This window comes from Ambystoma mexicanum, chromosome 1q (assembly GCF_040938575.1).
Source record: "Ambystoma mexicanum isolate Mex_15411 chromosome 1q, UKY_AmexF1_1, whole genome shotgun sequence".
Lineage (NCBI taxonomy): Eukaryota > Metazoa > Chordata > Amphibia > Caudata > Ambystomatidae > Ambystoma > Ambystoma mexicanum.
Genome location: NC_090922.1, coordinates 570,893,595 through 570,910,301, shown reverse-complemented (window position 1 = coordinate 570,910,301; position 16,707 = coordinate 570,893,595). Strand labels below are relative to the sequence as shown.

Genomic DNA, 16,707 nt, shown 5'->3' with positions numbered 1-16,707 from the left:
CTGGTTCCCATCACTCTGTCCTGGTCTACCTCCTCGATGATTTTGGGGGAACTGTCTCTGCTTCCCTCCTCACTATCATAACCCACTGACACCACCTCAATGCTTTTCCACATGCTCTTATCCACTCCCCTCCTTTAACTCTCTTCTGTGTTTTTGTTTCACTCTGCCTCTCCCTTCTCAGCTGGATCTGAACTCCTCACACACTTCCCTTGTTTTTCCTCCATCCTCTTCCTTTGTTTTATTCACCCCCATTCTAAGATCGTTCCCCTTTTCCTCTTTGCTGTCTCCCAGCCTTTGTGTGTCCTCTACCTCCTGATCTTTCTTCTTTTCCATAGGCTTCCTCTCTGCTCTCCTACTTAGCTATCACCTCTCTCTGCATCACAACTTCCCTTTTACTCTCCCCACCCTTTTCTCCAGCCTTCTTTCTCCAGCACCCCTTCCTTTCCTCCTTGTGCCTCTAACATGTTCCTTCACTGCTCTGCTGCTCCCTCTAAACATCTGAACTTTCCTGTCATGGCCTTGGCCTTATGTAGGGGCCTGGCCCCAGCTCTGGTGCTGCCCCTCCTTAACTACATTCAGTAGCATGTATTTTGATCTTCTAATCTTATTGTTTACTGTTCACAGCTGTGACGAATCAGGGGATCTCGTTCCGGAGTTAATAAGAAGGAACGGAATTCTCACCAAAACCCAAAAAATTAAGGCAAAATCCCACCACACCACACCAATTAAATATAAATATACCATATGGGTATATGTATTAGTGTAAGGCAAGAACACCATCTCAAATCACTGGGACGAGGAGGCTGCATCGGGAGGGAAAAGGAGTGGAAACTAACATGCAACATCGTAGTCCTTTTTTTGTCTCGCTTGACAAATCCATGAACAAAAGGAAAGAAGGACTAAGGTTTGGATTTCATGATGGTAGTGGTGGTCAAGGAAAACGAACAGAAGGCAGAGTGAAGGAGTTGTGGGTGAGTGGTGGTGGCAGTTATGTAGGGAGGGGCAAAGTGTGCCCTCCAGAGAAAAACAGCAGTTGAACATCTGTCAAGAAAGAGAAGGCCGGGCCTACTTGGGGACAAACACCCCTGACTGAGTCTGTCGCTGTCTGAAGCACCCATACTCTCCATGGCAGTGGAACCTGGACGGCCAAAGGACAGTGACATTATCCAGCTGGAAGAGCGGCCACCCTGCCAGAGAAGAGACCAGCCATCCCTGAGGTGCACTGAATGCACCGCAAAGGGCGGGCTGCAGACACCACAAGTAAAAGGACCCTGATATCAAAAGGGGACGAGCGGCAGCAGACGAACAGCGCCTCAAGAAGACTTTGGAGCCTGGTGTGAAGTGTCAGGCCACAGGAGGCGAGCAGCACTCGTAACGGGCAGAGGGAGCGTCTGTCCTAGGGAACGCAATGACGTCCCACAGGAGCAACGGGACCCAGAGAACTGTTGGGAGCCAGCCAGGACATCAGCACTGGAAGCACAAGATACGGCTGGGGAAGAGGGGCTTGGGGCTGACTAGACACCCTAACGTGTTATAAAAGATTTTAAATAGTTGCATATTAACCAAAGATCTTTGCAAATTACTCTTTATAAAACCAAAATGTATGCTCCCTGATTACCAGCCTGCTCTTGTTCCTCCCAGTACCTCTGGGGAAATCAAGTAGATAAAGAGACACTGAATAAAAGGCTATACAGTTTTATGCATAACAAGATCGTGGGCTTTCTAAGACACCATGAATGATCTATGCATGCAGTTTATTCAGGCTGAATGAAAGACTTGTACAAAAACAATCTGCTTGCGCGCTTGGCCAGAAAAGCTTACCAAGTGACCAACACGGAAGAGACAGTGGGCTCCAAAGCCCTGACACGGGGAAAAAGACCAGGGAAGGGGAGTCGTCCCCCCCCCCCCCTCCACCCCCTGGCATAGTGTGCTCCAAAGCTCTGACAGAAGTAGGAAAGACCAGGGAAGGGGAGTGTCCTCCTTTCACAGTGGGTTCCAAAGCTCGGACAAATGTGGGAAAGACGAGGGAAGGGGAGTATTCCCCTGGCACAGTGGGTTCCAAAGCCCGGACAAGTGGTAAAGACCAGGGAAGGGTAGTGTCCCTCTGGCATATAACATTTAATTCAAGGACAGTGGGTGTAAGAGATATCACACGGTTGCAGGAAGACAGCCAAGTACTGTTTATTTTCCACAGTAATGGTCTTTGTGGTATATTAAGTGTGAGGGTCACAGCAGGTTTTTTGACACAGGACTGTGGACATTTATTTTGAAAATCCTGAAAAAGACTGGTCAACTAGTTAGTTTCGTTGAGGCTGGGAACCCCCTCATAGAGCTAGGGATAGTGAGGCCTTGTTTTCAACCCTCCTATGATTTAAATAAAAAGCATTGTGAAGCGCACCACTGTCGTCCTCTCGTTACTCTGGCATCTCGCACAGCTCTCCTGTCGCTCAGGAGGCATCACAACTCCCCTCTGCGAACTGCAGATCAAGCCTTTACATAGGATGGCTACCATCTTGATATTACAAATGCGTAGGCACGGGGAACTGTTAAGCATTATAACTCACGCGTGTATAACCTGTCTCTTACATGGAGTCCATCTTTCTCTGTGCCCAGCAGCTACCAAAGAGATATCTTTGATTTAATGGCTGCAAGCTCCTCTTTAATGCTCCATGATTTTTGATCCCGCTACTTGCAAGATGCAGAGTGGAACTTTACCAAGGCTTATTCACACTGAGTTCCTTTAAAGGGACAAAGTGACAGGTTTTCTCTTGGTGGCAAGCCGCGGCCACATGGCTGCAGTGTGGTGGTCAGCAAGGGGATCCTCCCCACACATCACCTATATGCAGTTTCTGCTGTAATCCTTAAAATCCTAATCCATGCATAGTTTTGAAGGTGATGCCTACTGGTGTGAAAGCAATTGGCCTTCCCACAGGGAGCCAGTGGAGGAAATGCAGGGTGGGTTTCATGTGTTCTCTCAATGCCATCATGAGGATATTGCTTCCTGCTGCCATTTGTTCCCTTTGTAGTATCACTATTAAGTTTGGTAGGGACAGACAGGGAATTCATGCCCCCTCTTCCCCAGAAACATGACGCCTGCAGCAACGGGCAAGATGACGGCTTTTGGATTGGGAGTCTGCAAATTGGGTCAGGAGTACATTTATACAAGTGACGATTATCCGGGCATCTGAGGGATTTGTTTCTGCAACCCATTAAGTCTCCAAGTACTGAAGCGGAGTGAGCCAAGAACCAGAAACATTTGGTAGTGTAGGATTTGCAGGCCCAGTACACGGTAGACAAGCGAGACACTGGAGGCATTGCACCCTGACAGGGGCCTGACCACACCCAACCTTTTATCACAGGCCCTCTTTCCACACTAGTTTGTGACCTAAGTATTGGAGGTGGCCTTGCACATGGAGAGTTACCACTTAGTGGGCAGTGAACCGGAGACGTTCTCTACATCGAACATAAAGATCGACTCTGTGGCGCAAAGGAAATTGGCAAAGGAAATATGCCAAATAAATAGGAATCGGAAATTAACAGAGTATACAGACTAACACCAATGTTGTGTACGGTATTAAGGTTATTAGAAATACTAAAAAGGCTGTGTGATGAGCACTCACTCTCCTTTATTATCACATTAAGCTTAGCAAGCTCCCCATCCACAGTTGCTGTTAACGCTACTCTGCGTGCCACTTATAGGATGAGCATTGACGGTTCCTGGGAAGCAGACAACTGGTGATGTAATGAACGGTAACTGGCCAAGTCCTTTTCAAGTACTTCTATTAGTTGCCTCACTGACCTCCATGTGTGATTTTTAAGAAAGTTATTTCTACGCCTGTTGAGCTTCAAGCCCATGCCGTCGTACACCTATATGGAGTGTGTTAAAATCCATTAAAACCATCTCCAAACTCCTTTCCCTACTAGTGTGACTTAATTAGCTCAGCAGGAGTACAGAGGTGAGTATTGGTTTCTTAACACTTATTCAGCCCCACACTACTGCTACTGCTACTACTACTAGATCAGCCATGATCTCAATCATAGAAGCAAACCGGGCGCAACATGAATGGTACACCCTCTTTTGTCCGTTATGTGGGCCAAGGGCAAGCAATACTCTTCAAGAAGGATATAAGACCGCCCTAAAGCATCCAAACAGCAATAATGCTGTGATAGCAAAATAAAAGAATGTCGATATAAGGGGATATATATATATATATATATATATATATATATATATATATATATATAATTTTTTTTGTATTATTGTTTGGTTGATAAATCAACCTTTCAATTTAAAACACATATACAACAACATCAGTATTATAAACATTTCATCAAACAAAAAAAAAGAAAGAACTTTGAATTTAAAATCTTAAATATCTCAATTACAATTTCTCATATGTACAATTTTCTAAAATAACTAGTCCATAAAATCTCGAGACTTTCCGCATCTCCAATTTTTATACATCATTTTTACAACCTTTGCACCGGGAAGAGGCTTGTTTGGGTACCAAGTCCTAGCACAGTCCATTTAAGGTAAGTGCAAAGTTAGTCTGCCAGTTCTGTGGTATCTAGCTTTAATTCTAAAAGAAATTGGACAATAGCTATGCGAACGGCTTGCAAGGGCGAGGAAAATATTCTAAACCAAAATACATCTATAGTTAGCATTCTATAGCTCTCGAATAGTGTTTTAAAATATTTACAACGTAACACCTTCAATGAGGGACAGACCGCTATTAGATGTTTTAGGTTTACCTCATATTCTGGCAATTTGCAAAATCGACAAATGTTCTCGTGTTTCTTTAGTTGTCCTCTTCTACATAACATTTCTCTAGTGTGCCATAGGTTTTGTCTAAATCGTTGATAAACATTTCTAAACTGAGGTGAAGGGAATTTGAAGTAGCTGTAACTCTAACTTTTTTCAATCCAAAAATGTGAATGATATAATCTTTATAATTAGAGCATTGGTCTAGGGTACAAATCCAGTCATACTGATATAATTTCCTCTGAGCACGATTAGGATTTGTTATTAGTAGGTCGATTGAGATGTCAGCTTCCATCAGGAGATTAACAACAAAGTTTCTCCAATTAACGGGGAAGGGATGAGTAGATTTTAACATGTGCATGGCCAATATGTGAGATAGATCAGAGCAATTTAGAAACATCAAAACATTTCCTCAATAAAGAACATAATTTCCATGCATAAAACACAAACATCGAAAGGGCTCCTAGCTCATAACGGATCAGGGGCACAGGTGTTGAGTTTGGTAGATTAAATATTGCGCGCCAGAATTTGCCCTCTAACTGCTCCCAAAACACCCGCTCCCTTGGATATTTGGTTTCGGAACCATATGTGATAATTGGTAAAACCGTTTGGGCGTAATATAGGAGAACAGAAGAGCATGTAAATTTGCCAAATATTAAAGGTAAATAACAAATGGGAGTCTTTAATTAAACAAAAAATACAAATACTTAAACACTAATAACTCACCCCTGTAAAGGAAAACACAGAGGATGTTTAACATGTCACGACCCGCGACCCAGAACCCCACTGGCATGGTCACATGCCAGGTAGGGTCAGGACTCGGGGTTCATTTGGGGCCCCAAGGGCCTTGCATTATCATCAGACTCTCCTGGAGTCAGTCCTGGCACCTTTGGCGCCAGGCTCATGTTCAGATTGGGACTTTACCTTGAAGGGACTACTTTTCCTGTGAAGGCCTGCAGCCAACATGGAGGCACCCATACAGTCTAGTTCCTAGGAACCAGACTGTGCGGTGCAGTGTTTCAGGGTGTGGTAGCCTGGACTACTTAATCTGGACTACTTTACAGAAGGGTATATAAACCACACCCAAGCTACAGAACGTGCTTCGTGTTATTCTGCAGCCAGCAGCGTGACGCTCATTGTGTTCAGAGACCAGCACCTGGCGATCCTTGAATAGCGGACCTGCAGAGGAGACAAAGAACATCATTAGCAGTCTCTTCTTACCTGCAACTTTTCATCCTTCGATTCCTGCTGCTCGCGGTCTTCCATCCAGTTGGCAGCATCATCGGGACACCACGCTTGCACCGGAACGAAGCACCTGGAGGGAGAGAGAAAGAAGGACAACGTTAAACCGGTTACTCGCGGCGTTCACGGCAGTAATCACAAAATCCTCACCTGGCTGGGCATTTCTTGACTGGTTCCGCTCTGGAAATCTTCACACGCCCAGAAAGACCATCGCGATCTGAAAAGGAATAAAGAATACAGGTTAGCAAGAAAAGACATTACCGCGCCGCACCTCATGCTTAACCTACCATCCATCATACGCTCCGGCATCCATCATCCTGGCAGGAGCCTGATCCAAGTAGCACACCCACCAAACCTCCATGCACCTAAGTGGAAACAAACAAGAAAAGACATTATTAGCAAGAAAGGAAAGCAAGGACATTTAAAGACTGCTATAACCAGACTTACCTCCTTAAAGACACTTGAATGGGTTAGCACCAGTGAAGTTAACTCGGTCGCTTCAACACGCAGAAGACTACGCGCCCCTGCACTGAAGGCAGGACGGAGAGCACGCCAGACATCATAACAAGTTGAGGAGTGGGCCATCGGGTCGAGTCCAGGGGGCTGGTGGGAGGAAACGAAGTCTGTTCCTAAGTCCAGTCCTCCTGTGTTTTCAGGCCCGACTGCCACAGAAGGCATCGTCCGGAATTGGGAACGTCCAGGGTGAATCCGGCAACCAGGGCATAAGGGCGTCCCCGTGGATACCAGGTGAGCGTAACAGAACCTTTTGGATATAAGGGGCACTCGGGGGATGAAGAACGGGTTAGATCAGCAATAGTCTCTGCAACAATGGTCAAGTCCAAAGTATGTGTCTTTTTGAAAGGGAAAGAGTGGAATTTTAAATGTCACTAGGGCCTTTAAAACTAGGCCAGGGGGACAGAACCACTACAGATAACTTGTTCTTCCTCTTTGGGCTTGACCGTGTTGATCCAGAGGCAGAAAATCAGCATCTGGTTGGTGGATAAATACATGGTGCAGTTCAACAAGTGACAACAGCACTTATCTCAAAGAAGCTTCGGACAGGCAGGCAATGCCCAGGTTGGCATACCTCACAAGCAGTATAGATAGATGTTCTTAGTCCCTCAGTTATGTAAGAAAGGCATGGCATCAAAGAAAGACAGACACAAGTGATCACAGTTCAAGGGTGTTTATTAAACTGTAAAATGGGTGAGATAAACGCCTAATCTAAACCCAAATCTAAGGTGATGAAATTGAGTAATACATGAACTGTGTTAAAAATACACGAACTGTGTTAAAGAAGGCCGTAGTGAACCCGACAGAGGGAGACCCATTTTTGGCAAGGAGCATCTGAGCCTGGAGGAGGGAGATCCTGGGGGCGGAAGCCATCGGCCAAGGTGCCAGATCACTGAGAGAACTTTTTGTTTGTTTGGCATTATGAATCATCAGGCCTTCTAAGGAAAGAGACTTTTGCAGGAAAGAGACTCCGCCTCTGAAGGTTTTGATATTGAACTGGAACTCTGAACCCTGTGCTGACGAGGCCAAGGAGTGTGCTGTGCTCCAAAGTCCCTCCTTGTCCCATGCTTAAAACATGGGGAAGGGAGACCCAGCCATACAATCCTGACTTATCGTTTTGTGAACACTTCTTTCTTTTCTGGTGAACATTATCCCACACTCTTTTTGTAATTTAGTAATAAGGATTGGCAATAGTTTCTTTTCAGTATAGGCCCTTTCGAGGGGATTGGGTCCTCCGACGTATTCCAGATCTATGACGGGTAATGTCCACAGCTGTGCTGCTTTGGAAAATCTTCGGCGTCTGCGTCGATGCGCCGTCCCTGAGGACCTCCTCCGACAGCCGACGTCACCCGATGTGATAAGTAGGACGCACAACGCCCGTAGCCTCAGTTCCGTTTTTTCCGCGAATGTGTTCGCTTCGTGAATCTCGGTACGCCTCGACTCTTTGGAGTTTGATGTATTCTTCTCGGTTCATTGAACCTGTTCGGTTTTTGTGAAGACCTGTTCGTGGCGATGTCTACTTCATCTTCAACCCCGCGTCCGGGCTTCAAGAAATGCGGGGACTGTGAGTCCAAGGTGTCGGTCACGGACTCGCACAACGCCTGCCTCTGGTGCCTCGGGGAGGCCCACGATACGGACGACTGTGTCGACTGCCAGTCGCTCACGGCCAAGGCCTTGCGGGAACGCAAGAAGAAGCTGTTGGTAGGTCGGGTGTCTAAGCCCCGGAAATCGAGGTCTACGGGGCTTTCGACGGAGGACTCGAGAGGCGACTCTCCGCGGCATCATCGGAAGTCCAGTGGGTCTCCTTCCAGGAGTCGGTCTCGCCACTCCTCTGCCTCTTCGAGGCATTCCAGGAAGCGCTGGCATCGGTCGCCTTCCCCATCCTCTTCCGAGGACCCTGCCCGTCGGCAGGTCACTTATCCCACCATGCAAGCGACACCGGAGGAATGGGCTTCCTTTGGGAAGCAGATGTTAGCGATTCTTGAATCGCAGGGCACCGGTCCGTCCGCGCCTCCGAGTGGGGTCGGTCGGCACCTGTCGAGAGACACCGCTCGTACGCCTTCGGGCTCGGGTGGTCGAAACGGCTCGCGGGAAAGGTCCAGCTCGGACAAGGGTAGCTGTTCTCGCCATGCCCGTTCCAGGTCCCGGTCCTCGACGCGCTCGAGACCGCGTGATCCTGTGCCGTCTTCGAAGAAGACGTCGACGCCTGTGGCGCCGAGGTCGTCACCGATTTCTCTCGAGGCTCCGCCTCCGAGAGGGTCGTCGACGCTGTCGGCACCTAGGTCGTCGAGAGACAAGCTCGGAGCTCTGGCTTTGAGGCCTGAGTCGACGCCGTCGATGCTGGCGGCGCTGCAGCAGCTGACATCGACGCCGTTTCTGTCGATGCCGACTCGTTCGGCGCCCTAGACACCTTTCGAGGCAGTGGTGTCGGAGGGGCCCTATGGCACGGGGTTAGCCCCTAGAAAGGCTCTGGCTAAGGTCAGGCATAGCTTTGATCCCCAGGTGTCTTCCTCTCACCGCCTGGAGTACGTTTCAGAGGGTGATGAAGGCTCTGATGAAGGCTTGGTTCCGGTTACGGTACCAGATGAGCTTCTCTTGGGCCATAGCCAGTTTGATGACCTGAGGCAGTCACTGCATGATGCCCGTGGACTGGACACCTCTCCGGAGGTGGAGTTTTGTAGGCCGGAGCCTGGCACTCATGCCGAATCTTCATACCGGAGCCTTATGTCTCGGGTCACCAAGTACTTGGGATGGTCGGCTCCCCTTGATCTTGGTCCCCCCACTGACCCGGTACTGGCGTTTCATATAGCTCTGCAGAGAAGGGTGGCAGCGGCTTGGACTGCTCCGGAGAGTCTCCCGGCAGTGGGCAAGTCTTTGTCGCGAAAATACCGTCCAGCCAGTAGCGACCCCTGCTACTTGTCCAGGCACCCCACTCCGGAGAGTTTAGTGGTGCAGGCGGCTACGGCCCCGGCAAAGCAGGTGTCGTATCCTACCATCCCTCCGGATAGGGACGACAAACGTTTTGACGGCTGGGCGAAGAAAGTGTTTTCTTCAGGGGGTATGGCGCTTCAGGCGGCCAACTCCATATGTGCCTTGTCTCGTTTCACACACACTCTGTGGAACTGTGTTGCATTAGCGGCTGAACATATTCCCGAAGGGGACGAATGGGATGGTATCCTTGCTATGGTTCAGGATGGCAAGGATGCCATATGTGAGGCCGTTCAGTCGGGTTTGGACATGGCAGATTGTGTCAGCCGGTCCATGGCGGCGAGCACCGTAATACGCAGGTTTGCGTGGTTGCGAAAGTCTGGGTTTGCTCTTGATGTGCAGTCCCGGCTCCTCAACATGCCCTTTGACAGTGAAAATCCTTTTGGCAGCAAGGCTGACGAGAGCCTTGAGAGGTTGCAGACCTCCAAAGCTGCAGCGAAGTCGTTGGGCGCTGCAGTTCGACAACCTCTGCCTTTTCGTGGTAGGGGACAACAATGGAGGGGAGGTTCCTTTCACTGTTACTCGTCCTTCAGTAAAGCGAGAGGAGCTAGCAGTCAAAGTGGCCACCGTAAGAGTGCCACAGGTGGAAAACAGGGTACTCGAGGTGCCAAGGCCGCTCGGGCAGTTGCCTCTCTGCCCTCAGGCAACGCCGCAGCCGCTACCACTCAGTCCTGAGGCCAGGTCCCATGGTTCGCCGGTTGGGGGAAGGCTGGCGCAGCATTTTATAGAGTGGCGTGCCATTACTTCAGATGTGTGAGTTCTGGAGATCATAACCCACGCCTACTGTCTTCCCTTTCGGCAGAGGCCTCGCGACAATCCACCAGGGAGCCTCTCTTTGAAGAGTCCGGATCCGCCCCTTGCGCAGGAAATTCAAGCACTGCTGGAGAAAGACGCCATAGAACTGGTGCCTGTAGCAGAGAGGAACAAGGGATGGTATTCCCCGTATTTTTTGATTTCGAAGAAAGACTGGGGATTGAGACCCATCATGGACTTGCGCGGTTTGAACAAACTCCTCAGGAAGGACAAGTTCAAGATGGTTGCTCTCTCTCAAGTCCTCCAGGCCCTTCAACTTCAGGATTGGTTGGTGTCTCTCGTCCTCAAGGATGCTTACTTCCATGTGCCGATCCATCCCAAGCACAAGAAGTACCTGAGGTTCGCGGTTGGTGACTCGCACTTTCAGTTTCGGGTCCTGCCGTTCGGATTGACCTCCGCCCCGAGGGTTTTCACCAAGCTCATGGTGGTGGTGGCAGCGCATCTCAGGAAAGGGGGGATTCACGTCTACCCCTACCTGGACGATTGGTTGATCAGGGGGAGCTCTCCGAGCAAGTCCTGGATCATCTGTCCGTCACCTGTCACTCCCTTCACAAGCTGGGCTTCTCCCTCAATTTAAAGAAGTCCCATTTGACACCAACACAGCAGCTCCAGTACATCGGAGCAGTGCTCGACACATCCATGGGGCAGTGTTTTCCTCCCCAGGTGAGGGCTCTTCACATTCAGCAGATGGTGCACAAGTTTCAACTTGCCCAGAATCTCCCAGCGTCCAAGTTCTTGAGACTGCTCGGCCTCATGGCATCCTGCATTCTTCTGGAGCCAGAGGCTTGTCTGCGGATGAGATCTTTGCAGTGGGCTCTCAAGCTCCAGTGGTCTCAGTCCTCCGGCAGGCTGTTGGACCCTGTTGAGGTGCCGCCCTCGGTCGCCCAGGGCCTTCTGTGGTGGGCCGTCGAAGGCAATCTGATGAAGGGGGCCCCATTTTGCCTGCCCTGGCCGGAGGTGACGATCGTGACGGACGCATCCCTCACGGGATGGGGAGCTCATGCCAACGAGTTGACAGTCAGCGGTCGTTGGTCTCCGTCGGAGTCCAGACTCCATATCAATCTGTTGGAGCTGAGAGCCGTCGGGCTTGCCCTGAAAGCTGTTCTGCCGACTGTGCGAGGAAAGAGTGTCCTGATTCTAACAGACAACACGGTGGCCATGCACTACCTCAACAAAAAGGGGGGGGCAGGGTCACTTCCTCTGTGCAGGGAGGCGATGTAGCTCGAGTTCTGGGCCATCCAGCAGGAAGTTTTGATCTCGGCTGTTCATCTGGCCGGAGACGACAACGAGATGGCGGACGCTCTGAGCAGGCAGAGCAAGATCTCTCACGAGTGGGAGCTGGCTCAGGAGATTCTCCTGGAGATCTTCGCCCTTTGGGGGACCCCCTCAAGTGGATCTCTTTGCCTCCAGTGTCAACCGGAAGTGCGAAAGTTTCTGCTCGTGGGAATTTCCTCCAAAAGGAGCCTTAGGAGACCTGTTCGTGGTGGAGTGGTCATTCCCACTGCTGTATGCGTTTCCTCCAGTCCCCGTCATCCCGCAAGTACTGCGGAGGTTTACGGAGGTTCGGTTCCCGATGATCCTCATTGCTCCGGCGTGGGCTCGGAGGACGTGGTACCCAGACCGTCTCGACTTGTCCATCTGCCCTCCACGTCGTCTTCCCTACTGAGACGACCTGCTCTCACGGGAGGGGGGTCAGGTTCTCCATCCAGAGGTCAGATCCCTCAACCTTCACGCGTGCCTTCTGAAAGGTTGAGGTATAAGGATTGGGACCTCCCTGAAGACATGATGGAGGTGTTGCTCTGGACCAGGCAGCCGGCAACAAAGTCTCTGTACCGTTGCCGTTGGAGAAAGTTCTGCGACTGGTGCAGAGTTAAGAGTGCAGATCCTTTTGAGTGTGACATTCCCATGGTTCTGTCTTTTTTGCTTTCCTTGGCCCACAGGGGCTTGCAAGTGGGGACCATTAAAGGTTACCTGGCGGCGATGTCCATCTTTAAGCGCTCGTCTGAAGAATGTTCCTATTTTAAGATTCCTTTAATATCTCAGTTTTTGAAAGGGCTCACTAATGTGTTTCCTCCGTCACCTTTTCTGGTGCCCGGTTGGGATTTGAACCTTGTTCTTAAGTTTCTTATGGGTGCTCCGTTTGAGCCTTTGCATTCTTGCCCTTTGAGACTGTTAACCCTGAAAACTGTGTTTTTGGTTGCGGTTACTTCCACTCGCAGAGTGAGTGAGTTACAGGCACTTTCAGTTAAGCCACCCTTTACTGTGTTTCATAAGGACAGAGTTGTCCTTTGAGTTCGTCCTTCCTTTCGTCCGAAGGTGGTTTCGGAATTTCATTTGAGCCAGAAGGTTGTTCTTCCGGCGTTCTATTCTCCTCCACATCCTGGTAAGGAAGAGGAGAGGCTCCATAGGCTTGATCCTAGGAGAGCGTTGAGCTTTTATATTTCGCGCATGTCCCAGGTCAGAGTGGACGATCAACTTTTCATTGGTAATGCTGGAAAGCGTTTGGGACAAGCTGTGACGAAACAGACTTTGTTTCGTTGGATTATTTTAGCTATCTCCGAGTGTTACCGCTTGGCGGGTAAGGACCCTCCGGCTGGCTTGCGGGCCCATTCTACCAGGGGAGTGGCTGCGTCTACTGCCCTACAGAGGGGTGTTCCTATTTGTCACATCTGTGATGCAGCCACCTGGGCTTCAGTACTTCCTACTTATCACATCGGGTGACGTCGGCCGTCGGAGGAGGTCCTCGGGACGGCGCATCGATGCAGGACGCAGGCGCCGAAGATTTTCCGAAGCAGCACAGCTGTGGACATTACCTGTCATAGATATGGAATACGTCGTCGGACCATCCCATTGAAAGAACGTTACCAGGTAAGAAAGTAACTTGTTCTTTTATTTGACAAGACGCCACTTGGATCGTCTTATTTGATGGTCGTAGCTTGCTCCCATATTAGATTTGGGCTTAGATTAGGTGTTTATCTTACACTTTGAGAAAGTGTTTGTGTTGGAAAAGGGGTCGGGGGGGTAGAATTTCTAAGTGTCCTACTAGGCAGGATGGGGAAAAGGTGTTACAAGGAAGGGGATACTGCGTCTCAAAACTTCAGTGTCCCACTTCCACGCCCCGACAGCCCCTCATCCAGGTGATCCTCCCACACTTGTCCACCCCCAGGAACCGGATCCAATAGCGATGGCCTGTCCTGGCCACCTGGATGACAGATCCTCGGGGACTAGTAAGTGAGACACCTTTGAGTTTCTCAGTTGCTGTGAGACCCATTCTAGGGTCTCAAAGGATAAGGTGAGTCTGTATGCCCCTCCCAGCCAGGAAGGTTGCAAGAGAGCACTTTCAGAGGCTGCCGCTTCCAGTGGGCAAAGGCCTGAGTATCGGTGTTCAGGCGGGCATTGTCCAAACAGCAGGTCACCCCAAGTCCTCTGTGGGATGGGTCAGGGGAAGATCAATGGCAGCGTGCTTTGGGTAGACTGATGACCCCAAAATGACCTTGTGAAATCCTCCTTCTATTGTCCAAAGATGATGCAACTAAGAGAGGGGCGTACCACTGCCCGCCCATATAGTCAATTTGCTACAGCAGATTAGTCCATATCATGCCTTCTGTAAGGACAATTGTTTTCCTGGTGATGTGGATCCCACAGTACTATGTCTGCACGAAGTAGGTAGGGGGTACAGGAAGTGCCACTAGCATAGGAAATCCCAAGATGATGGGACCCCTCTCTTTTCTGTGACTTCTCTTAAGCTACTCTTAACTCCTTTTTTTTTTCTTCCCTGTCTTCCAAAAGAATCACTGGAAATTTCCACCTTGGTGTTATATCTCTAGTGCCTTGTCCGAGCTTGCGTTTGAGGTACTGGTTCCCAGCAGGCTACTTGGGGTATTTGTATTTGTATTTTATTGATTTATAAAGCACCTTACGCCAAAGCGCTGTACATAGAACAACATAATACATAAGACATGAACGATAAAACTGTTGAAGCATTACAATATGAATCAATCAAACAACAAAACAGTGAAAAGAGCAATTAACTGAAGGGGAGGGAGGAAAGGGAGATGGGACAGGTTGGGGGGGAGTGAAGGAGGAGGGCAGGAGGAGGAGGAAAGGGAGGGTAGAAGAGGGGGGTTAGGGTAAGGGAGGGGAAAGAGTCAGGGAAAAGAGCAAAGAAGGGGGAAGTAGAAGGGGGTAGAGATTTCAAGGAGGAGGATGGAGAAGGAGAGATTTAAGGGAAGTGCGGAATGAAGTGAAGGTGGGGGAAGAACAGATAGCGAGAGGAAGGGAGTTCAGTGTAGAGGAGCTAAGAGCTGGAAGGAGCGAACACGGGAGGAGGCACAGGGGGTTGGGGGTGAAGTGAGAAGGAAATGGTCAGCGGACCGAAGGGAATGGGAGGGGGAGAAGGAGAGAAGGGAGGAGAGATAAGGGGGGGGCAAGACCATGGAGAGATTTGAAGACAAGGCAGAGGAATTGAAATTTAAGTTGGGAGTGAAAAGGAAGCCAGCCAACGTAGGAGAGAGAGGAAGAGATGGAATCACGGGAGGTAAGGAGACCGAGGGTGCGAACAGCAGAGTGGTAGATGGGTTTAAGAGGGGCAAGGTGAGAAGTAGGAAGAGTAAGGAAGAGCAGTAGAAGAGGCAGGAGAAGAAGAGGGAGGAGATTAAGAGTTTAGTAGCGTGGAAAGTGAGAGGGGGCGGATTAAGAGGTGGAAGCGGCAAGAGTGAGAAGTGAGGGAGATGTGTTGGGAGAAGGAGAGAGAGGAGTCAAAGAGAACGCCTAAATTACGAGCCTGAGGAGAGATGGGGAGGTTGGAGGGAGGGAAGTGAATGAAAGGGGGAGGAGAGGGAGAGGGAAGAGAGTTAGAGGGAAAGAATATGACTTCTGTCTTTCGGTGTTGAGAGAGAGAAATCAGGAAGCATCCAGTTTTTAATGGCAGTAAGGCAGGAAGAGAGTTGTAGGTGGAGGTCAGTTGAGAAGGAGGAGAAGGAGAGGAAGAGTTGAGTGTCGTCGGCATAGAAGTGGTGGGAGATGTCAAACGAGGAGATAACAGGAGCAATGAGGAAGGTGTATAGAGAGAAGAGGAAAGGGCCTAGCACAGAGCCTTGGGGTACGCCATATTCAAGAGGATAGTTAGGAGAGGACCACCCACCCCCCCCCCCCCCCCAGGAGACTGTAAAGGAGCGGGAAGAGAGGTAAGACGATAACCAGTTTAGTACAGAGCCCTTGAAGCCAAAGTAGGAGAGCGTGTGAAGGAGGAGGGGGTGATCGACAGTGTCAAAGGCTGCAGAGAGATCAAGGAGAATAAGTATAGGATTGTTTGGCATGGCGGGCAGTAAGAAGGGAGTTCAGAATAGAGGTGAGAGCAGTTTCAGTGGAGTGTTTAGGACGAAAGCCTGATTGGAATGGTGGTAGGAGAGAGGAATTAGTGACAAAGGATGAAAGTTCAGAGTAGGCAAGGCGTTCGAGAAGCTTGGAGAGGAAAGGGAGAAGAGAGATGGGTCTGAAATTCGAGGTGAGACGTGGGTCAGCAGAAGGTTTCTTTAGTATGGGGATTATCGTGGCATGTTTAAAGGCAGACGGAGAGGTAGCTGAGGAGAGACAGATGTTGAAGGAGGTGAGGTAGGGGACACGAAAAGGGTAAATCTTAGGGATGAGAAGGGAAGGGAGAGGGTCAGTAGGGGCAGACGTGGGGTGGGCTTTGGATAGTAGGGTGGAGACTTCCGAAGGGGAGACGGGCGAGAAGGACATGCAGGAGGGAGGAGTGGGGGGGAGAAGAAAGGAAATCAGAGGTGGAGGTGTGACTGTTTTGCCAAAGGGAAACCATTTTAGAAGAGAAGAAGTTAGCAAAGTCTGAAGGAGAGAGTGAAGAATTGGAGGAGGGATCAGGAGTGGGGGGAGAGAGGAGTCGAGAGAGAGTTTGGAAGATACGGTGGGGGTGAGTCGCTTGAGATTGGAGTAGGTTAGAGAAGTAAGAGGATTTGGCGGAGGTCAGACAAGAGTCGTAGATGGAGTGATAAGAGAGGTAAGAGGTTTGGTTACATAGCAAGGGAGTTTTGAGCCATAGTCTCTCGAGACGTCTGAGAAGGCGTCTCATAGAGAGGAGATGAGGAGTGAGCCTAGGTTGAGAGGGTTTCCGGGTTGGGCGGAAAGAAGAAAGAGGGTAGAGATGATCAAGGGAGGATGAAATAGCAGAGGAAAGGGAGGAAAGAGCATCATTCGCCGATAATAAGGACTAGTCATGGAGAGATGGGAGAAGAGAAGTGCAAGTGTCGGTGAAGACGGAGGGGTCAAAGTTGCAGAAGTCACGTTGCGAGTAGACTGGAGGGGAAGGGTAAGGAGAGGAGGAGGAGGAGGAGGAGGAGTGAGGGAGAGGAGCAAGGGAAAAAGAGAGTAAT

The 16,707-nt window shown here is 49.8% G+C and overlaps 1 protein-coding gene across 3 annotated transcripts in view; it reads left to right on the top strand.

Annotated features, from left to right (window-relative positions):
• Window positions 1–16,707, top strand: part of HSD17B7 (hydroxysteroid 17-beta dehydrogenase 7) — a 340,157-nt gene that overhangs the window by 113,072 nt on the left and 210,378 nt on the right. The window lies entirely within an intron of this gene.